A 24,530-nucleotide genomic window follows, 5' to 3' on the forward strand; every position below is an offset into this window, starting at 1 on the left:
GTGACATGATATGGCAATCACCATCTTGTGCTCATGATCTCCATCTCCGAAGCATCGTCATGATCTCCAACGTAACTGGCGCGACACCTTGACCTTCATTGTAACATCGTTGTCGTCTCGCCAACTATTGTTACTACGACTATCTCTATCGCTTAGTGATAAAGTAAAACAATTACATGGCGATTGCATTGCATACAATAAATCGACAACCATATGGCTCCTGCCAGTTGCCGATAACTTTCTTACAAAACATGATCATCTCATACAACAAATTATATCACATCATGCCTTGACCATATCACATCACAGCAAGCCCTGCAAAAACAAGTTAGACGTCCCCTACTTTGTTGTTGCAAGTTTTACGTGGCTGCTACGGGCTTCTAGCAAGAACCGTTCTTACATATGCATCAAAACCGCAATGATTTTTCGTCAAGTGTGCTGTTTTAACCTTCAACAAGGACCGGGCGTAGCCACACTCCATTCAACTAAAGTTGGAGAAACAGACACTCACCAGCCACCTATGTGCAAAGCACGTTGGTAGAACCAGTCTTGCGTAAGCGTACGTGTAATGTCGGTCTGAGCCACTTCATCCAACAATACTGCCGAATCAAAGTATGACATGCTGGTAAGCAGTATGACTATTATCGCCCACAACTCTTTGTGTTCTACTCGTGCATATAACATTTACGCATAGACCTGGCTCTGATACCACTATTGGGGAACGCGGTAATTTCAAAATTTTCCTACGATCACGCAAGATATATCTATGTGATGCATAGCAACGAGAGGGGAGATTGTGTCCATGTACCCTCGTAGACTGAAAGCGAAAGCGTTATGACAACGCGGTTAATGTAGTCGTACGTCTTCAAGATCCGACCGATCCTAGCACCGATGGTACGGCACCTCCGAGATCTGCACATGTTCAGCTCGATGACGTCCCACAAACTCTAGATCCAGCTGAGGTCGAGGGAGAGTTTCGTCAGCACGACATCGTGGTGATGGTGATGATGAAGTTACCGGCGTAGGGCTTCGCCTAAGCACTATGACGATATGACCGAGGTGGAAATCCGTGGAGGGGGCACCGCACATGGCTGAACAATCAACTTGTGTGTTCTAGGGTGCCCCCTGCCCCCATATATAAAGGAGAAAGGGGGAGGCCGGTCGGCCCTCATGGGGCGCGCTCCAAGTAGGATTCCTACTAGGAATCCTATTCCTAGTAGGTTTCCAACAAGGGAAGAGAGGGGGAAGGAGGAAGGAAGAGGGGGAAGGAGAGGAAAGGGGGGCGTCGCCCCCCTTCCCTTGTCATAGTCGAACTCAAGGGGGGCGGCCAGCCCCTCCTGGCCCTTCCTCTTCTCCCACTAAGGCCCATCTAGGCCCACTTGTTCCCCCGGGGGGTTCCGGTAACCCTGCGGCACACTGGTTTTATCCGAAACTTCTCCGGAACACTTCCGGTGTCCAAATATAGTCATCCAATATATCAATCTTTATATCTCGACCATTTCGAGACTCCTCGTCATGTCCGGGATCACATCCAAGACTCCTAACAATCTTCCGTACATCATATCACATAAACTCATAATACCAATCGTCATCGAACGTTAAGCATGCGGACCTTACGGGTTCGAGAACTATGTAGACATGACCGAGACACGTCGCCGGTCAATAACCAATAGCGGAACCTGGATGCTCATATTGGTTCCTACATGTTTTACGAAGATCTTTATCGGTCAAACCGCACAACAACATACTTTGTTCCCTTTGTCATCGGTATGTTATTTGCCCGAGATTCGATCGTTGGTACCTCAATACCTAGTTCAATATCGTTACCGGCAAGTCTCTTTACTCGTTTCGTAATACTTCATCACACAACTAACTCATTAGTCACAATGCTTGCAAGGCTTATAGTGATGAGTATTACCGAGAGGGCCCAGAGATACCACTCCGAAACATGGAGTTACAAATCCTAATCTCGATCTATGCTAAGCCAACAAACACCTTCGGAGACACATGTATAGAACCTTTATAATCACCCATTTACGTTGTGACATTTGGTAGCACACAAAGTGTTCCTCCGGTATTCGGGAGGTTCATAATCTCATAGTCTGAGGAACTTGTATAAGTCATGACTAGCACATATGCCCGTGCGTTGCAATGGGAGCAAAAATAGTGTGCACTTAATGGAGTGAGAATTATATGTAAAACAGAAACCCTGTGTGCACGTCAAGAAGGAATATTTTGTTCTGGGTTTTGCCGCGTGTGAAGTAATCAATCCGCTATTCTTTTCATTCATTGATCGAGTGTGTTTAAGGGTTTTATTAGGTCATCTGACGCGAGAGCAGGTCCGTGAATTATTCAATCTATTATGTCATTCATTCGAGGGGATTTTAAGGCATGAAGTTCAATAATATGAAATGAGGCGGGTCTTCTATTTTCCATGTATAAGCCACCGATATGTACAACCGGAGTTAATTGTACTCCACTATTTTTGCGTTCCTTGGTCGAGGAGATTTAAGGTTGAAGTTGCAAAATGTGAGAGGTCGCTGGGTCTTTTCTTTTTCATGCATCTAGCTCACCTAGTCGGGTCTTCTCTTCTCTTTGCCTCGAATAGGAATCCTTGAAAAATTTAGGTCCCTTTTGTAGATAGTTCAGCTAGCAATCCATCCATCTAGCTCATGTACTGGATTTAATTCCTTTTTTAGAAAGCTCATGTAGCAATCCATCCATCCTTTATTCGGCTTAATTTATCCATCCTACATCCAAGTTAATTCATCCATCCTTCATTCAGTTTACTATATATAGTTTCGCACACGTATATAAGTCGTTAGGACTGTATGTAAACGAGCTATCTGTGAGTATTGAACATATTTTATTTTCCTTATTTCCTGTAGTTGGACTGGCTATATTTTGTTCGGTGCGAAATTCGTAGACACCGAATCGACCTGTGTTTATTAGGTGTAAGTAAAAATCCAGAAAGAAAGATGAATTGAAGGATCATACTCACGATCTCAAACACCAACATGGTGTCGCCGTTCACTCGAATAAACATGTCCTGCTAACCAATGGCCAACGTAAATATTTAAGAACATATCGCAGCGTCAGATTCGAAACATCCTATGATTACTTTTATTTTTTCAACTTTTCAAAAATTATAATTATTATGAATTTCTGAATATTCTTGGAAACATGAACAATTTTTGAAATCCGAAACAATTTTCAAAACGGTGATTTGTTTTTTGGGAGTTTCATACATTTTCATAAATACAGAAACAAAATTTAAAACGGGAACATTTTCGAAAATTCACAAACATTTTTCAAAAACAAGAACCCTTTATAAGAACACGAGCATTTTTTGAATTTGTGAACAATCTTCAAAAAATGGGAACATGTTTACCATTCAAAACAATTTTAGAAAATGTGCAATTTTTAAACGCGAACATTATTTAAATTTGTGAACATTCCTCTAAAGCAAGAATATTTTTGAAATTTGGAACATTTTTAAAATACATTTTTAAAAAACCTTGAGTAATTTTGGAAACTACATTTTTTAAATGGGAACATTACTTTTCAAGTAAAAAATTATGTGTCCTTTTCCAGCTAGCTCACGTGCCAATCCATCCATCCTTCGTCAGACATAATAGATCCATACTTCATAGATCTTATTACTGCATGTAGTTTTGCACACATTTATAAATTGGTACGACTGTACGTAAAGAGCGATACGGGTCTATTTAAAATACGTTTATGTTTAATTTGTGAACATTTTACTACAATAAGAATATTTTTAGAATTTGGACGACTTATGAAAATACAATTTTTTAAAAATGTAAATGTCGAACAATTTTGTAGAACAGAAACATTTTTTTGTTTTCAACAAATTTAGGAACAAATTTTGTGTTAATATCCGAACATTTTTAAACGGGAATAAAATTTTGGAATTCTTAACATTCTTCAAAATTTTGAAAAAAATTAAATTAGAAACGTTTTATAAAACATTTAACTGATAAAAATGTAAAAATAAACAAAAATAATATTAGGAATGAAAAAAGAGAGTAAACAACAAGAGAAAGGAACATAATATGTTAAATAGAAACTGAACAAAGAAATAATGAAAACGGGCCGGCCCAGTCCGGGGTTATCTGTGTGAAGCGCCCACTGTCTATGGCCACGTGCGGTGAATAGGACTTTACCAGTTGCGTGGGTAGGGAAATAAGTGGGTTGGCTTTACTAGGCTATAGCGTGCGGCCCATTTACGAAATTCTGGACAAACCGTATTTCTTTTTCTAGCGCATGGATGCACAAAAAATTAGTACCACCTCGGATAGTAAAAAAATCTTTTTGCCGGTGAACGGATGAAAAAATTGAAGAAACGCACTTTGCTTTATTAGTAGGTATAGATATAGATATAGAAAGCAGTAGCAATGAAACTGACACGATCATAATGCTAAGCTAATGAATGGGTCATGTCCATCACATCATTCTTCTAATGATGTGATCTCGTTCATCAAATGACAGCACATGTTTATGGTTAGGAAACATAACCATCTTTGATTAACGAGCTAGTCAAGTAGAGGCATACTAGGGATTATATGTTTTGTCTATGTATTCACACCTGTACTAAGTTTCTGGTTAATACAATTCTAGCATGAATAATAAACATTTATCATGAATTAAGGAAATAAATAATAACTTTATTATTGCCTCTAGGGCATATTTCTTCACATAAAACTCTCATCTCATGCATTACAATATTCACCATTTTCCTATCGTTTTTCTCTCCCCCACTTCTATAACGATTTTCGAAAATTTTGCCTTTTTCGCCCTTCTTATGTTCGTCTTTTCGTTTGCCCTTATGTCTTACTTGGTTTGTTTTGCTCGTTCGCTTGGTATAATTGTGTGTTTATTGAAAATCAGAACCAAAAGGTTTATGGATCATCATCCACTTGCTAATCTTTTTAAGAGATCCAATAATGATGAACCAATTGCTAGTGAGTTGAGTGCACTAGATTATCTTTATGAGGTTTTGCTTGAAATTCGTGAATCTGAAAATTGTGATGAAGTGTTGAAAGAAGAAAAATTATAAAGTGATTCACGATAGCCCCTTGAATGAAAAGCATGATTGCAATGATGTTATTATAAATTCTATTAATGTCAATTGTGTTAATGATATGCAAAGCCCTAAGATTGGGGATGCTAATTTTGCTATGTCTACTACTTGTTGCAATGATCATGATTGGGGTGATTCTTCTTATGATCTTGAAAATTTATTTAAGCCCCATGAGGAATATGAGCTTGATAATAATGTTTGCAATAATATTGAAAGTGGGTTTGGAAGAGTTTCAACTTTAGATCCTACATATTTGGACAATGTTCAATCCTATGAAATTTTTGATAAAAGTGGATTTGGAGAGGTCATGACTTTAGTTAACGTTAATCCCACTATTTTGGAAGAGTGTCAACTTCGCATGCATGTGAATCGTGTTGAGAATATGTTTTGTGATAGCTATATTGTTGAATTTGCTTATGATCCTACATGTTAGACTTATAAAATGCCTATGCATATGATGTATGTTAGACTTAGATGTGTTTGTCACGTGTTTAATGATGCTCTTTTTGTGCTTCAATTCTTCTCTTTTACGTGACCATCATTGAAATTATCAATGCCTAGCTAAAAGGCTTTAAAGAAAAGCGCTTGTTGGGAGACAATACAATATTTTTTCCTTGCTATTTTCCAACAAATAATTCATCTAGCCACAGGTTATATGTGTTTTTGTGTTTTAATTAGTGTTTGTGGCAAGTAAGACCTTTGGGATGGCTTACGGTGATAGTTGATTTGATCTTGCTGAAAAATAGAAACTTTTGCGCCCAGAAAAAGAATTTTCATAATTCACACAAGCGTTATATTGATCTGAATCTTTTACACAAGATTGATATACAAATTTCTCACGTTTTCCTAATTTTTCAGAGTTGTTGGAGTTACAAAAGTATACGAAGTTTCCTGACTACTACAGACTGTTCTGTTTTAGGCAGATTCTGTTTTTATTTTGTTTTTTGCCTATTTTGATGAATCTATGGGTAGTATCGGGGGGGGGGGGTATGAACCATGGAGAAGTTGGAATGCAGTAGATATTACACCAATATAAATAAATAATGAGTTCACAATAGTACCATAAAGTGGTGATTTGCTTTCTTATACTCACGGATCTCATAAGATTTTCTGTTGAGTTTTGCGTTGTGAAGTTTTCAAGTTTGGGGTAAGGATTTGATGGACTATGGAATAAGGAGTGGCAAGAGCCTAAGCTTGGGGGTGGCCAAGGCACCCCAAGGTAGTATTCAAGGACAACCAAGAGCCTAAGCTTGGGGATGCCTGGAAGGCATCCCCTCTTTCGTCTTCGTCTATCGGTAACTTTACTTGAGGCTATATTTTTATTCACCACATGATATGTGTTTTGCTTGGAGTGTCTTGTATGACATGAGTCTTTGCCTTTTAGTTTGACACAACAATCCTTGATGTATACACCTTTTGAGAGGTACATGCATGAATCATGATTTATTAGAATAATCTATGTGCTTCATTATATATTTTGAGCTAGGTAATTTTTCTCTAGTGCTTCACTTATATCTTTTTAGAGCATGGTGGTGGCTTTATTCTATAGAAATTGTTGAACTCACATGCTTAACTTATATTATTTAGAGAGTCTCTCTAAACTGCATGGTAATTTTCTTATGTTATGAATTTAGTCCTAATATGATAGGCATCCAAGAGGGATATAATAAAAACTTACATATAAAGTGCATTGAATACTCTGAGAAGTTTGATCCCTTATGATTGTTTTGAGATATAAGGATGGTGATATAAGATTCATGCTAGTGAGTAATTGTGGATTTGTAAGATTACTTGTGTTAAAGTTTGGGATTCTCGTTGCATGCACGTATGGTGAACTGTTATATAACAAAGTCAGAGCATGATTTATTTATTGATTGTCATCCTTTGTGTGGAGGTCGGGATCGCGTGATGGTTAACTCGTACCAACCCTTCCCCTAGGAGCATGCGCATAGTACTTTTTTCGATTACTAATAGATTTTTGCAATAAGTATGTGAGTTCCTTATGACTAATGTTGAGTCCATGGATTATACGCACTCTCACCCTTCCACCATTGCTAGCCTCTCTAGTACCGTGCAACTTTCGCCGATGCCATACACCCACCATATACCTTCCTCAAAACAGCCACCATACCTACCTATTATGGAATTTCCACAGCCATTTTGAGATATATTGCTAAGGATGGCAATGGGTCGGGTTTGGACCGGGTTGAACAATATCTAATCCATATCCATATTGTAGCGACCAGACCTCAAACAGCCTGATCTCTGTGCATCAGTGTCATCCCTGGATCGGTAATGCTGACACGCACAGTACTTCAAGGATTTATAACAAAGTAGCAATCACACACTTATTACATCGAATGTCTCAAAAGAGAACTTATTACAATAAATATGGCTTAAGGCCATCTAATAACAATAACAGCAGAAGACTTGGAAGATAAGCGAGTCCATCAACTACAACAGCATCAGTGAGTATAAGACCACGACTTAAGGCACCTTACTCGTCGTCTGAAAAGTCTGCAACATGAACGTTGCAGCCCGAAAATGGGTCAGCACATGGAATATGCTCGCATGTAACACATAGAGAGTAATGAACAGAAATATGCTATACTACATGCATATATGGCTGGTGGAAAGCTCTAGGGTTACAGTTTTGCATAAAGCCAATTTTTCCCTACTACAAAGGAATAAATTTTATTTAACTATCATGGTGGTTGTTAAACATTGAGATGGGTACTCCAACTCAATCTCAATTAAGCATCATCATTAACCCAACAAAATTAAATTAAGTAACATGATGAGATTCACATGATAATCCAAATACTAGATACTCAAAACGTCCATAACCGGGGAAATGGAACCATGATTAGTTTATACACTCTGCAGAGTTTTGCGCACTTTTCCCTGCAAGACTCGATCTCCTCTTCTTGATTTCTCGCACTACATGGTGTTTGAGAAATGGATGACCGAGACACAGTCTTTCAGAAGCATTAACTCTCTACTCCGAGTAGACAGTACCAACCTACATCCCCTACATCTACTAGTCTACCTCTTCAAGAGCTCACGCGACTTAATCAACTATGCTAGAGCCCATAGTAGCTTGCGGCTACACACGGAAGTTTCTAGCATGAATAATCTCATGATCCCTTTGAGCCTGGGTGGCGGTCCATAGGAGAATCACACGGTACCCCGGGATTTCCAAAAATAGAGGCAACACTGGGTTTCCCAGGTGCCTCAGTCCACCCAGATGTGAATTTAAGTTGCCACCTTAAGTAAACCATCAATTAACAATCTCATATCTTTCATGGATACACTCACCCAATCCACGTCTACTAGCATAGCATGGCAGTATAAGCAAACGTAGAAGTAACTCCCAAAGGTTTGATAATAAATAGGAAATAGGTTCTACCTCATCTACTTCCCAAAACCCACATATTAATCAGATCCTAATCATGCAATTGTTTGAGAATTGATCTAATGCAATAAAATTGGGTAGTAAAGAGGTATGATCAAAGTGTTACTTGCCTTGTTGATGATCCGTGAAACCTAGAGATTCGAAGTAGCAAGCGGCGCACTCCGGGTACTCTATCGCAAACAAACAAGCATACAATAAGCACTCATCTAATGCACAGGTAAAACTCAAATAAGAGATCTAACCAGAAAGTTCAACTTAAGAACTCCGGTTTGCAAAAAGAATCAAATCAAACGAAGCAACGAAAGTCAAACAACGAAAGAAACAAGCTTCCTTTACTAATTTGGACTTAAGTCAAATTTTATAGTAGCGAAAACTTGTTTGAGTTGGTTAAACGGAAAGAGGGTTTCGAGACAAAACTCTAGGCGCTTGAATCGCCTGATTCCGATGAACGAGCGAAAAGTTATACTAGAACGAAAATCAGATCAGAAATCATGATCGAAAATAATCACGGAAAATCCGAGAAAAAGAAAAACGGACGAACAGGCTAACGAACGAACGTTCGCTGTCTGCGGCTAAACGACGAAAACCGTTTGCTAAAACGAACGTACGGACGAACGTCCGCTAAATAAACTAAACCGGGAAAAAATATAAAACCGATCAAAAAATAAAAAAACGCATCTCGGTCTTCAAAAAAAAAACGAACAACATTTTTTTTTCCAAAACCGGCGGCTACCTCGGAACATGTGTTAGCAGCGGCGACGGCGGGCTACTCCGGCGGGGCGGCGGTCGGCGGCGGGGTCCGGCGGCGGCGGCGGGGTCGGTGGCGGCGGCGCGGGATCGCGGCAGCAGGGCGGTGGTGGTTAGGGTTAGGGTTTGGGTGGTGGCGGCGGGTGGGCTGCGGGGTGGGGCGGCTTACAAAGGCCCAGGCGGCGGACGAGTCCGGGTCGCTCACGGCCCGTAGGTCGGTTAGTTTTTTTTTAAAAAAATTACGCACAGAAAAACAAATAAAAGGAATACTAAACGGACTCCAAAAATCCCGAGATAAATTTTCCCCGAGTTCTAAAATCAATCCGGACAAGATGAACATTTATTTGGGGCCTAAATGCAATTTTGAAAAACACGCATTTTTCCCTAAATCAAATAAAATAGCGATAAAACTCCGAAATAAAATCTTGTTTGATTTTATTATTAAATCCTCAATATTTATTTATTTTGGGAAAGTCATTTTATTCCCTCTCTTATATTTTTATAATAGAAATAATTGAAGAAAAATAACTAAAATCAAATGATCCTATTTTAAAAATTTAAGAAAACTCAAATATGAAAATAACAAAATCCCCAACTCTCTCCGTGGGTCCTTGAGTTGCGTAGAATTTCTAGGATCGAGCCAAAATGCAATGAAATATGATATGCAATGATGATCTAATGTATAACATTCCAAATTGAAAATTTGGGATGTTACAAACCTACCCCCCTTAAGATGAATCTCGTCCTCGAGATTCGGGTTGGCTAGAAAATAGGTGAGGGTGGTCCTTCAGTAGATCTTCCTCTCGCTCCCAGGTGGCTGCATCTTCGGTATGGTGGCTCCACTGAACTTTGCAAAACTTGATGACCTTGCTGCGGGTGACTCGATCGGCTGGCGTATTCGAGAATCTTGACTGGTTTCTCCTCATAGGTCAAATCACTATCCAACCGAATAGCTTCGAGTGGCACTGTGTCTCTCAGCGGCATATCAGCCATCTCTGCGTGGAACTTCTTCAACTGGGAAACGTGAAACACATTGTGAACTCCTGACAATCCTTTGGGAAATTCCAACTTGTAAGCAACTTCTCCCATACGCTCCAAAACTTTGTATGATCCTACAAAACGTGGCGCGAACTTTCCCTTAACTCCAAAGCGCTTAACTCCTCGAAGTGGAAATACACGAAGATAAACTCTGTCTCTGACTTCGTAGACTGTCTCCTTGCGTTTAGAATCTACGTAGCTCTTCTGCCTGGACTGGGCTACCTTGAGCCTATCGCGAATCAACTTCACCTTCTGTTCAGACTCTTTAATCAAATCTGGTCCAAACAACTAGCGGTCTCCAACTTCATCCCACAACAACGGTGTCCTGCTCCTCCTTCCGTACAGAGCTTCGAAAGGGGCCATCTTCAAACTGGTTTGATAACTGTTGTTGTAAGAGAACTCTGCATATGGCAAATTGTCGTCCCAACTAGATCCATAATCTAGCGCGCAAGCTCTCAGCATGTCTTTCAGAATCTGATTGACTCTCTCAGTCTGTCCATCTGTCTGCGGATGAAAGGCTGTAGTGAACTCTAGTCTGGTACCCAAAGTTTCGTGTAACTGGTTCCAGAACTTTGAGGTAAACTGGGTTCCTCTATCTGATACGATGCTCCTCGGAACTCCTTGTAGACATATGATCCTGGTCATGTATATCTTTGCCAACTTAGCACTGGTGTAAGTGGTCTTCACTGGGATGAAATGAGCTACCTTCGTCAAACGATCAACTACAACCCATATCGAGTCATAGCCTGAACGAGTCCTGGGCAATCCCATGATAAAATCCATGCCTAACTTGTCCCACTTCCATTCAGGTATCGGCAATGGCTGTAGCAATCCTGCTGGCTTCTGATGCTCAGCCTTCACTCTCTGACATACATCACATACTGCTACATACTCCGCAATATCCTTCTTCATTCCAGTCCACCAGAAAGTGTCCTTCAAATCCAGGTACATCTTGGTATTTCTTGGGTGAATCGAGTACGGCGAATCATGGGCCTCTTGCAGAATCAACTTTCTGATCTCTGGGTCATTAGGTACATAAACGCGGTCCTCAAACTATAGGGTATCGTGCTCATCCTCACGAAATCCCTTAGCTTTTCCTTTGCTCATTTTCTCCTTTATCTCGGCAATCTCCTTGTCAGTCTTATGAGATTCTCTAATCTTATCCATCAAAGTAGACTGAATCTCTAATGCTACTACATATCCTCTCGGAACTATATCCAAACATAGCTCGAGAAGATCCTCGGCTAACTCCTTTGGTAACTCTCCGGTCATGAGAGTGTTGACATGGTTCTTGCGGCTCAACGCATCGGCTACTACGTTAGCTTTCCGGGGTGATAATGTAATCTCATATCATAATCCTTGATGAGCTCCAACCATCTCCTTTGCCTGAGATTCAACTCCTTCTGCGTGAAGATGTACTTCAAACTCTTGTGATCCGTGTACACCTCACAATGGTTTCCGATGAGAAAATGTCTCCATGTCTTCAATGCATGCACTACAGCTACTAACTCCAAATCATGTGTAGCATAATTCAACTCATGGGGTTTAAGCTGTCGTGAGGCATATGAAACAACTCTTCCCTCCCGCATAAGCATTGCTCCAAGTACTCGACGAGAAGCGTCGCAATATACTTCATAATCCTTGCGCTGATTAGGCAGAATCAACACTGGTGATGTAACCAAACATTTCTTCAACTCCTGGAAACTGGCCTCACATTCCTCTGTCCATTTAAACTTGGTGTCCTTCAATAGCTCCGTCATGGGTTTTGCAATTTCCGAGAAATTCTCAATGAACCTCCGGTAATATCTTGCGAGTCCAAGAAAACTCCGGATCTCTCCAACTGTTGTTGGGGCTTCCCAGTTTGTCACAGTGACAACTTTGGTGGGGTCTACTGCTATTCCTTCTCCAGATATAACATGTCCAAGGAATCCAACCTCCTTCAACCAAAACTCACATTTGCTGAACTTGGCGTATAACTGATGTTCTCTGAGCTTCTCCAGTACCAAACGCAAATGCTCCTTATGCTCTTCTTCATTCTTTGAGTAGACCAAAATATCATCAATGAACACCATGACGAACTTATCCAGAAACTCCATAAACACCTTGTTCATCATGTTCATGAAATAGGCAGGTGCATTAGTCAGACCAAATGACATAACGGTATACTCATACAGCCCGTACCTAGTGGTAAAAGTCGTCTTAGGTATATCCTTCCCTCGAATCTTCAACTGGTGGTATCCTGATCGCAGATCGATCTTGGAAAATACCTTAGCTCCTTGCAATCGGTCAAACAAGTCATTGATCATCGGTAGTGGGTACTTGTTCTTGATTGTCACTTCATTCAATCCTCGATAATCAACAACCATCCTTAATGATCCATCCTTCTTCTCCACTAGAAGCACTGGCGATCCCCAAGGTGAAGAACTTAGGCGAATATAGCCTTTATCCAGTAACTCCTTAATCTGCTTCTTAATTTCCTCCAAATCTTTTGCGGGCATCCTGCACTATCTCTTAGATATTGGTCCTGTGCCTGGCAAAAGCTCAATCAAAAACTCAATTTCTCTATCCAGTGGCATGCTTGGCAACTCCTCTGGAAATACGTCAGGAAAATTCTTCACCACTGGTACTTCCTCCTGTACAACTCCTAATAAGGAACTTACGTGAGTCCTCTTTGGCACATGCCGGGATACATACTTGATCCTTCTTCCTTCTGGTGTGGTAAGCAAAGTCGACTTACTGGCGCATTCAATGTTCCCTCCATGCTTCGATAACCAATCCATGCCGAATATCACATCCAGTCCTTGTGATTCCAATACTATTAGGTCTGAGGGAAACACGTAGTTACCAATCCTTAATGGTAACTGATCACACCATAGACTAGCCATATACTCTGCTCCTGGCGAGGTTACTAACATGGGTGACCTAAGGGCTTGGGTTGGTAGTTTATTCTTATCCACAAATCCCCTTGATATGTATGAATATGATGCACCAGTATCAAAAAGAACGAGTGCAGTAAATGACTTAACCAAAAACTTACCTATTACTGCATCTGACTGGGCTTCAACCTCCTCCACGCTAACGTGGTTCACCTGTCCTTTGATGAAAGGATTGGGCTTCTTCCCAGAGCTTCCATTGCCATTTCCATTCTTCGCTTCAGGACATTCAGTGGCATAATGTCCAGTCTTCTGGCATTTGTAGCAGGTAATGTGGCTCAGATCCCTCTTGGCTGGTGTTGATGGGTTGGTGCGGTTCTGTCCGTTGCTTCCTCCATTCCCATTACCATTCTTGGGGACACTATGGTTGTGCGAACTACCTCCTCCATGGGTATGCTGAAAATGTCCTCCCAAGTTCGGGGTAAAACGAGGCTTCTGCAAAGCTCCAGAATTGTACTTCCCTTGTCCATACTTCCTCTTGCGGTTGTCAATCTGCTGCTGCTTCCCTTCAATCATGAGAGCTCTATCTACCAACACATGGTAGTTGTTGAAGGTTGCTACCATCAACTACATGCTCAGCTCATCATTCAGTCCTTCCAGAAACTTCTCCTGCTTAGCTGCATCCGTAGCAACGTCATCTGGGGCATAACGTGCTAGCTTACTAAAGTCATCCACATACTGGCCAATAGTACGTCCTCCTTGGCGCAAGTTGTGAAACTCACGCTTCTTCATGGCCATAGCTCCTGCTGAGACATGGGCAGTATGGAAAGGCTGCTGAAACTGATCCCATGTGATAGTGTCGATAGGATAAGTGGCTGTGAAATTCTCCCACCATGATGCTGCAGGTCCATCAAGCTAATGTGCGGCAAAACGCACCTTCTCCGCATCTATGCAACCTGCAGTGGTCAACTCCCTTCCCATCTTGCGGAGCCAATCATCTGCAACTGTCAGCTCGGTGCTACTGGAGAACACCAGCGGATTCAGCCTCAAGAAATGGGCTAAGTGATCAACAGGTGGTGGTGGTGGTGGGTTGTTGTTGTTGTTGTTTCCCTGGTTCTGATTCTGGACTAACATTTGCATCAATGCATTCTGCTGCTGGATCAACTGAGTGAGCTCTGGTGGGAAAGCCAATCCATTGTCACGTCTTAGAGGCATCTGAGGGTTTAGAAAAGATGAGAATATAGAATAGAATGAGGTCTAGAGAGAAAAACACTAACCATATGCACATGAGACAAATGCAAACAATATCACTTCAATCAAAACAAACAAGGGCATACAACGGTCTAACTATCGTTACAAAAGTGCTTGGACTATACTATATACATGGGGGAATACTACTACTGTTATGGTGGTCGACTAGAAAAATTGCTCGGTCAAAGACTCCATGATATCTGTTCCAGCTTCATCAACAAAATCATCATCGCTATCATCTGGGTCCGAGTGGGTGTCGTCAATGATGATGTAGTTCTCCGGACAAGTGCAATCATCGTCTTCTCCTCCAGTCGCGGGAAATCCCATGAATACTTTTAGCTTCTTCTTCAGATCATCATTCTTCTCCATGAGTGTTGCTATTTCTCCTCATATCCATCGCATGTAGACTCGAGTTCTTCCTCCAACTCCGTGATCTTGTTCATTGCCTTCTTCAAGTCTATCATGTCTGCGCACATCCGGTTCTCCCTGGCGACGAATGTGCTGGTTTAACTCCTGGATGAAAGCTGCAATTGATCTATCCTTCCTGGTGCTGATCATCTCCCATTGCTCATCTCGGCGCCCAGAAATTTGGTAGATAGTATCCTTGAGATCCTTGTGGTAAACTTCTCCAATGCGTCCCATGGTGATGTGAGCTGCCATGCTCTTTCCTAGACTCCAGGTTGGTGAATCAAAGGAAAACTCTATGGGCTCAGTGACTGGCATGAACGACCTTCCTGGAACTTGAACTTGAATCATCCAATGCTCCTCTTCAGGTAAAGTGGCGATGTAGGTCCCGGTGAAGCATGGTACTCCGATGTTCAGGTATCTAGTGACTTCCTTCAAGTGGCGTCCAAAGGGTGTATCTTCATCCCGTTGCATGAACTTGTTCCTTGCATCCGCCATCCTAAAAGAGTAGAAAAGGTGAGGAGTCAGAAATGAGAAGAGAGAGTAGTGATCTAGGGCTTTAGCTTAGTCGTCGTGTCCTACAGTCAACGTGTGCTCTGATACCATCTTGTAGCGACCAGACCTCAAACAGCCCGATCTCTGTGCATCAGTGTCATCCCTGGATCGGTAATGCTGACACACACAGTACTTGAAGGATTTATAACAAAGTAGCAATCACACACTTATTACATCGAATGTCTGAAGAGAAAACTTATTACAATAAATATGGCTTAAGGCCATCTACTAACGATAACAGCGGAAGACTTGGAAGATAAGCGAGTCCATCAACTCCAACGGCATCACTGAGTATAAGGCCACGACCTAAGGCACCTGACTCATCGTCTGAAAAGTCTACAACATGAACGTTGCATCCTGAAAACGGGTCAGCGCATGGAATATGCTCGAATGTAACACATAGAGAGTAATGACCAGAAATATGCTATACTACATGCATATATGGCTGGTGGAAAGCTCTATGGTTACAGTTTTGCATAAAGCCAAATTTTCCCTACTACAAAGGAATAGATTTTATTTAACTATCATGGTGGTTGTTAAACATTGAGAAGGGTACTCCAACTCAATCCCAATTAAGCATCATCATTAACCCAACAAAATTAAATTAAGTAACATGATGAGATTCATATGATAATCCAAATACTAGATACTCAAAATATCCATAACCGGGGACATGGCTAACCATGATTAGTTTATACACTCTGCAGAGGTTTGTGCACTTTCCCCCGATAGACTCGATCTCCTGCGCTTGATTTCTCGCACTACATAGTGTTTGAGAAACGAATGACCGAGACACAGTCTTTCAGAAGCATTAACTCTCTACTCTGGGTAGACAGTACCAACCTACATCCCCTACATCTGCTAGTCTACCTCTTCAATAGCTCACGCAACTTAATCAACTATGCTAGACCCCATAGTAGCTTGCGGCTGCACACGAAAGTTTCTAGCATGAATAATCTCATGATCCCTTTGAGCCTGGGTGGCGGTCCATAGGCGAATCACACGGTACCCCGGGATTTCCAAAAATACAGGCAACATTGGGTTTCCCAGGTGCCTCAATCCACCCAGATGTGAATTTAAGTTGCCACCTTAAGTAAACCATCAATTAACAATCTCACATCTGTCATGGATACACTCACCCAATCCATGTCTAGTAGCATAGCATGGCAATATAAGCAAACGTAGAAGTAACTCCCAAAGGTTTGATAATAAAACAGGTAATAGGTTCTACCTCATCTACTTCCCAAAACCCACATATTAATCAGATCCTAATCATGCAATTGTTTGAGAATTGATCTAATGCAATAAAACTGGGTAGTAAAGAGGTATGATCAAAGTGTTACTTTCCTTGCTGATGATCCGTGAAACCTAGAGATCCGAAGTAGCAAGCGGCGCACTCCGGGTACTCTATCGCAAACAAACAAGCATACAATAAGCACTCATCTAATGCACAGGTAAAACTCAAATAAGAGATCTAACCAGAAAGTTCAACTTAAGAACTCCGGTTTGCAAAAAGAATCAAATAAAACGAAGCAACAAAAGTAAAACGGCGAAAGAAACAAGCTTCGTTTACTAATCTGGACCTAAGTCAAATTTTACAGTAGCAAAAACTTGTTTGAGTTGGTTAAACGGAAAGAGGGTTTCGAGACGAAACTCTAGGCGCTTGAATCGCCTGATTCTAATAAACGAGCGAAAAGTTACACTAGAACGAAAATCGGATCCGAAATCGCGATCGAAAATAATCGCGGAAAATCCGAGAAAAAGAAAAACGGACGAACAGGCTAACAAACAAATGTTCGCTGTCTGCAGCTAAACGACGAAGACCATTCGCTAAAACGAACGTATGGATGAACGTCCGCTAAATAAACTAAACCGGAAAAAAAAATATAAAACCGATGTAAAAATAAAAAAATGCATCTCGGTTTTCAAAAAAACCGAACAACATTTTTTTTCCAAAACCGGCGGCTACCTCGGAACACGTGTAAGCGGCGGCGGCGGCTGGCTACTCTGGCGAGGGGGTCCGACGGGGCGGCGGTCGGCGGCGGGGTCCGACGGCGGCGGCGGGGTCGGCGGCGACGGCGAGACGACGCGGTGGCGGCCGCGGTTAGGGTTAGGGTTTGGGTGGCGGCGGCGGGTGGGCTGCGGGGTGGGGCGGCTTATAAAGGCCCGGGCAGCGGACGAGTCCAGGTTGCTCACGGCCCGTAGGTTGGTTAGTTTTTTTTAAATAAATTATGCGCAAAAAAAATAAATAAAAGAAATACTAAACGGACTCCAAAAATCCCGAAATAAATTTTCCCGACTTCTGAAATCAAGCCGGACAAGATGAACATTTATTTGGGGCCTTAATGCAATTTTGAAAAACGCGCATTTTTCCTAATTCAAATAAAATAGCGATAAAACTCCAAAATAAAATCTTGTTTCATTTTATTATTAAATCCTCAATATTTCTTTATTTTGGGAAAGTCATTTTATTCCCTCTCTTATATTTTTATAATAGAAATAATTGAAGAAAAATGATAAAAATCAAATGATCCTATTTTCAAAATTTGAGAAAACTCAAATATGAAAATAACGAAATCCCCAACTCTCTCCATGGGTCCTTGAGTTGCGTAGAATTTCTAGGATCAAGCCAAAAAGCAATGAAATATGATATGCAATGACGATCTAATGTATAACATTCCAAATTGAAAATTTGGGATTTTACACATATCCATGAAGATACTCTTTGCCCAACCATGAAAATATCCATGGGTGAAAAAATTGTGTCCATGTCCAAACCCGTCAGATATCCATACCCACTAGATATCCATTGGGTCCTCTTGAGACATATAAATAAGACATAATACAATGTTAACATAAGCTCTTCCAATCTTCACCTCGTGGCCGGCTGGGCCTCACTTACGGTAAACATCAACTTATGGTAAATCAACGCCCACTAACAACCAAATATCATTTAGGATATTTTTTTTCTAATATATGAGAATGATGATTCATTTAACAAGGAGATAAAAATAAGAGAAGTGGTGTTGGAGTATGTTATGGTTGGGATTGAATGTCAACTATTAAAAATTACGATGGGGATTGTGCCATTTCTTTTGCATGTTTTAGATAACAAAGTGTAAAATTGCAGCGGGACATGTGACTGTGGAGTAGGGATAGCGAGATTTTTGCCCAATAAGTCATACTATCTCGGGTCGGTTTGGATATATCCACGGGTACAAGATTATATCCATGTCCTACCCATGAGCAATCGGGTCGGGTTTGGGCGCCGCCCATGGACAGAAAAACATATCCAAACCCTATTCATTCGGGTCGGATATCCATAGATATCCATGTCCATGGATAAAATTGCCATGCAACTTTCCATCGTTCCGTTTATTATGACACGCTTCATCATTGTCATATTGCTTTGCATGATCATGTAGTTGACATAGTATTTGTTGCAAAGCCAGCGTTCATAATTCTTTCATACTGGTCACTCTTGAGTCATTGCACATCCCGGTACACCGCCGGAGGCACTCATATAGAGTCATATTTTTTTCTAGTATCGAGTTGTAATTTTGAGTTGTAAGTAAATAAAAGTGTGAAGATCTTCATTATTAGAGCATCGTCCCATGTGAGGAAATCAAAATAAAAGAGGCCAAAGAAGCAATACAAAGAAGCCATATAAAAAAGAGGCTAAAGAAGCCATTCAAAACAAATAGAGAGAGAAAAGAGAGAAAGGGCAATGCTATTATCCTTTTTCCACACTTGTGCTTCAAAGTAGCACCATGATCTTCATGATAGAGAGTCTCCTATTTTGTCACTTTCATATACTAGTGGGAATTTTTCATTAAAGAACATGGCTTCTATATTCCAACGTTGGGCTTCCTAAAATGCCCTAGGTCTTCATGAGCAAGCAAGTTGGATGCACACTCACTTAGTTCTTTTTGAGCTTTCATAAACTTATAGCTCTTGTGCATCCGTTGCATGGCAATCCCTACTTACTCACATTGATATCTATTGATGGGCATCTCCGTAGACCGTTCATATGCCTAGTTGATGTGAGACTATCTCCTTCTTTTTGTCTTCTCCACAACCACCATATTCTATTCCACCTATAGTGCTATGTCCATGGATCACGCTCATGTACTGTGTGAAAGTTGAAAAGGTTTGAGAATACAAAAGTATGAAACAATTGCTTGGCTGAAACCGGGGTTGTGCATGATTTGAATATGATGTGTGAGGAAGATGGAGCATAGCCAGACTATATGATTTTGTAGGGATAGATTCCTTTAGTGATAGTATCTTGAGAAGACATGATTGCTTTATTAGCATGCTTGAAGTATTATTGTTTTTATGTCAATATTAAACTTTTGTTTTGAATCTTATGGATCTGAGCATTCATGCCACAATGAATAAAATTACATGGATAAATATGTTAGGTAGCATTCCACATCAAAAATTCTGTTTTTATCATTTACCTACTCGTGGACGAGCAGGAATTAAGCTTGGGGATGCTTGATACGTCTCCAACGTATCTATAATTTTGATTGTTCCATGCTATTATATTATCTGTTTTGGATGTTTTATATGCATTAATATGCCATTTTATATTATTTTTGGACTAATCTATTAACCTAGAGCCGAGTGTCAGTTTCTATTTTTTTCTTGTTTTTGAACTTCTCAGAAAAGGAATACTAAATAGAGTCCAAAGAGAATAAAACTTCACGATGATTTTTCTTGGACCAGAAGACACCAATGAGACTTGGAGTTCAAGTCAGAAGAGCCACGAGTTGGCGACAAGGGAGGAGGGCGCTCCTAGGCGGGTAGGGTACGCCCCCTACCTTGTGGGCCCCTCATGACCCCTTGACCTAGTTCTGCCTCCTATATATTCACAAATACTCCCAAACCACCAGAGGCATCCACGAAAACACTTTTCCACGGCCACAACCTTGTGTTGCCATGAGATCCTATCTTGGGGCCTTTTTCGGCATCCTGCCGAAGGGGGATTCGATCACGAAGGGCATCTACATCAACTCTATTGCCCTTCCAATGAAGCATGAGTAGTCCTACTCAGACCTATTGGTCCATAGCTAGTAGCTAGATGACTTATTCTCTCTCTTTGATTCTCAATACCATGTTCTCCTCGATGTTCTTGGAGATCTATCCGATGTAATCTTCTTTTACGGTGTGTTTGTCGAGATCGGATGAATTGTGGATTTACGAGCAGCTTATCTATGAATATTATTTGAATCTCCTCTGAATACTTATATGCATGATTTGGTATCTTTGTATTTCTCTATGAATTATTGGTTTGGTTTGGCCAACTAGATTGGTATTTCTTGCAATGGGAGAGGTGCTTAGCTTTGGATTCAATCTTGCATGATTTCACCCAGTGACAAAGTAGGGGTAGTGAGGGAGTCCTGGACTAGGGGGTGTCCGGATAGCCGAACTGTCATCATTGGCCGGACTCCAGGACTATGAAGATACAAGATTGAAGACTTTGTCCTGTGTCCGGATGGGACTTTCCTTGGCGTGGAAGGCAAGCTTGGCAATACGGATATGTAGATCTCCTACCATTGTAACCGACTCTGTGTAACCCTAGCCCTCTCCGGTGTCTATATAAACCGGAGGGTTTTAGTCCATAGGACGAACAACAATCATACCATAGGCTAGCTTCTAGGGTTTAGCCTCCTTGATCTCGTGGTAGATCTACTCTTGTACTACCCATATCATCAATATCAATCAAGCAGGAGTAGGGTTTTACCTTCATCGAGAGGGCCCGAACCTGGGTAAAAACATCGTGTCCCTTGTCTCCTGTTACCATCCGCCTAGACGCACAGTTCGGGACCCCCTACCCAAGATCCGCCGGTTTTGACATCGACATTGGTGCTTTAATTGAGAGTTCCTCTGTGCCGTCGCAATCAGGAAGGATGCCTCGTCCCGTCTTCAAAGACGGCACCGTTGCCAAAGGAGCTTTGGCCACCGGCCAAACTATCCGGCTAGGTGGTTTTCTTATGACCGCCTGTCCGGCCGCCGCGCCGACGATGACCTCTCGGGTCATCAAAAGCGATCTTCACGTCAACTCGGAACTCGCCGAGCAGCTAGATCCGATGGAGCTCTCTTACGTAAACGAGCTCTTGGATCGCATCGCCGCCCTGGGAGTCGCTACAGACTATGATTAGATTGGGCTTAAAACCGATCTGAGAGAGATCAACTCTCCCAGGCTACCCGCCACGTTGCTGTGGTAGAGGAACAGTGCGGCGACTCTTCTTCTATATTAAGGACCAGTTATGTCCGGATTCCTGATCCCTCCATGCCGGATTCCCGCGGAGGGATGGACGTCAACCAAGCATTGAACCTAAAGTCAGGCAGCGGGCCAGATTCGTTGGACAACATCCAGCAATCCAAGCTTCCAAGTTCGGAAACTTTTTGGCCCTTGAGCCTTAGATTGGACGGGGTTCCGAATTTAATTCCACCCGCCCACCCAAACACAAGCAATCTATCTTGAATCCGGCAAGAGCCCGCCGAAACAGTACATCATTACTGGGCCAGATTCCTCCTGGTTATTGACAGGATAAAGGACCGCGTGAGGAAAGCGCAATCTCAATTTTCTGCAACAATTGCACGGACAAGGGAATCATGAACGCCATAAGTCATCGTGAAATTACACGCTTCGCCGACTTGGCGTCCATAGCACGAAAGTACTATGCGATGGAGAGTGCCTGGAAAACCGAAACCAAATTTTGGGACAATCTAGCTCCGAACACAACCCTAGTCCGAAATAAAAGGGCGCATCACACTCAGGCACCTGGGTTAAAAACCAAAAAGCAAAAAAACCCTAAAGGGCACGGAACCGTACTGGAGGGATGGCTCAGCGGACCCTGTAAAATCCATAGTACAGAGGGCGCCACTCCAACACATAGCCTTCGAGCATGTTGGATACTACGGCAGGTGGCCAAAAGTGGCGAAGAGCTTCTAGCCCCAGAGAACGAACCCAGCTGTACCAGTACGGTATTAACAGTCTTCGAGACTTTCGCATCAAATAATATGCGGAAACGAACACTCCGTAGCCTTGCCGAAGTCTACCAAGTAGCAACAATAAATCCATGGAGCGACACGGCTATTACCTTCAACGCCAGTGACGAACCTAAATTCCGAACAGCCCGAGCACCAGCCGCATTGGTCCTCAGTCCAATAGTGGACGGCTTTCGCCTTACTAAGGTACTCATGGATAGAGGCAGCGGATTAAACCTCATCTACGAGGAAACCCTTCAAAAAATGGAAATAGACTGGAGCCGCATTGAGCGAAGCAGCACAACCTTTAGAGGAATAATCCCTAGTCTGGAAGTACGCTGCACAGGAAAAATTACAGTGGATGTGGTGTTCGGCTCGCCGGACAATTACAGGTCTGAGGAGGTCACGTTCCAAGTGGCCCCGTTCAGTAGCGGATATCACGCTTTATTAGGGCGAGAGGCATTCACTATTTTTCAAGCTATACCCCATTACGGGTACATGAAGCTCAAAATGCCCGGGCCCAATGGAATTATCACTCTTGTCAGTGATCTGGACATAGCACTCCGCGCCAAAAATAAGACAGCCGCACTAGCCCTAGAGGCACTATCCGAAGCCCTAGCGGCCGAGGAACTCACTGCGCTGTGCTCCACGGTGAACAGGGACGACGTGATACTCGATAAGAGATCCAAGTCCACCTCTTTTAAGCTAGCGGACGAAATAGTCAAATTCCAAGTCCATCCAACAGACCCCACAAAGACGGCCTCCATTGGGGCACAATTAAACCCTGATGTAGACGCCGCACTACGAGAATTCCTTCAGGAAAATTGGGACATCTTTGCCTGGCACCCTTCAGACATGCCAGGAATCCCACGCAGGTTGGCAGAGCAGAGCCTAAATATCCTAAAAGGATTCAAGCCAGTTAAACAGGCTCTTCGGCGATTTTCCGAACCCAAAAGACAGGCAATGGGAGAGGAGCTAGCCAAACTATTAGAAGCCGGATTCGTCAGAGACATAAAACATCCGGACTGGCTAGCAAACCTGGTAATGGTACCAAAGAAGGACAAATCATGGCGCCTGTGTGTCGATTTCAAGGACCTTAACAAGGCTTGTCCAAAGGATCCTTTCCCCCTTCCCCGCATCGATCAAATTATCGATGCTACCGCAGGGCACGATTCATTGTGCTTCCTCGACGCATACTCCGGCTACCATCAAATCAAGATGGCGGAGACAGACCAAGCCACAACGGCATTCATTACTTCATACAGACCATTCTGCTTCAACACAATGCCCTTCGGGCTCAAAAACGCCGGCGCAACATATCAGCGCATGATTCAGACATATCTGGCAACCCAGATCGGCAAAACAGTGGAGGCATACGTAGACGATGTGGTCGTCAAGTCCAAACACGTCGAAACTCTAGTAGACGATTTGAGGCTCACATTTGACAACCTCCGAGCATATGACATTAAGCTCAACCCGGAAAAATGCGTTTTCGGCGTACCAGCCAGAAAGCTCTTGGGCTTCATTGTATCCGGTAGAGGAATAGAAGCAAACCCAGCCAAGATCCGAGCTCTGTCACAATTGGATATCCCAAAAGACCTCAAGCAAATACAAAAATTGACTGGATGCATGGCGGCTCTAAGCCGCTTCATCTCCCGCTTGGGAGAAAAGGCATTACCCCTTTATCGCCTCCTCCGGCAAACCGAACACTTCAAATGGATGGATGCCGCCACGGTCGGACTCGAAGAAATAAAGACCATATTGACAACAAATCCGGTCCTGGCCGCGCCCAACTTGGGGAACCAATGTTATTATATATTGCGGCAACACATCAAGTTATAAGTGCGGTGCTCATCGTCGAACGAGAAACGGAAGGACACAAATTCCCTCTTCAAAAACCAGTGTACTACGTATCCACTGTCCTAACTCCATGCAAGTCCCGGTATCCACATTATCAAAAGATAGCGTACGCACTGTTCATGGCATCCCGGAAGCTGCGACACTACTTTCAAGAGTGTTCGATAACAGTAGCCTCCGAAGTACCTCTTAACGACATTATAAACAACCACGACGCGACGGGCAGGATTGCAAAATGGGCCATTGAGCTCCTACCATTCGACATAACCTACAAACCACGGCGAGC

Source organism: Triticum aestivum, chromosome 5B (genome assembly GCF_018294505.1).
Source record: "Triticum aestivum cultivar Chinese Spring chromosome 5B, IWGSC CS RefSeq v2.1, whole genome shotgun sequence".
Taxonomy (NCBI): Eukaryota; Viridiplantae; Streptophyta; class Magnoliopsida; order Poales; family Poaceae; genus Triticum; species Triticum aestivum.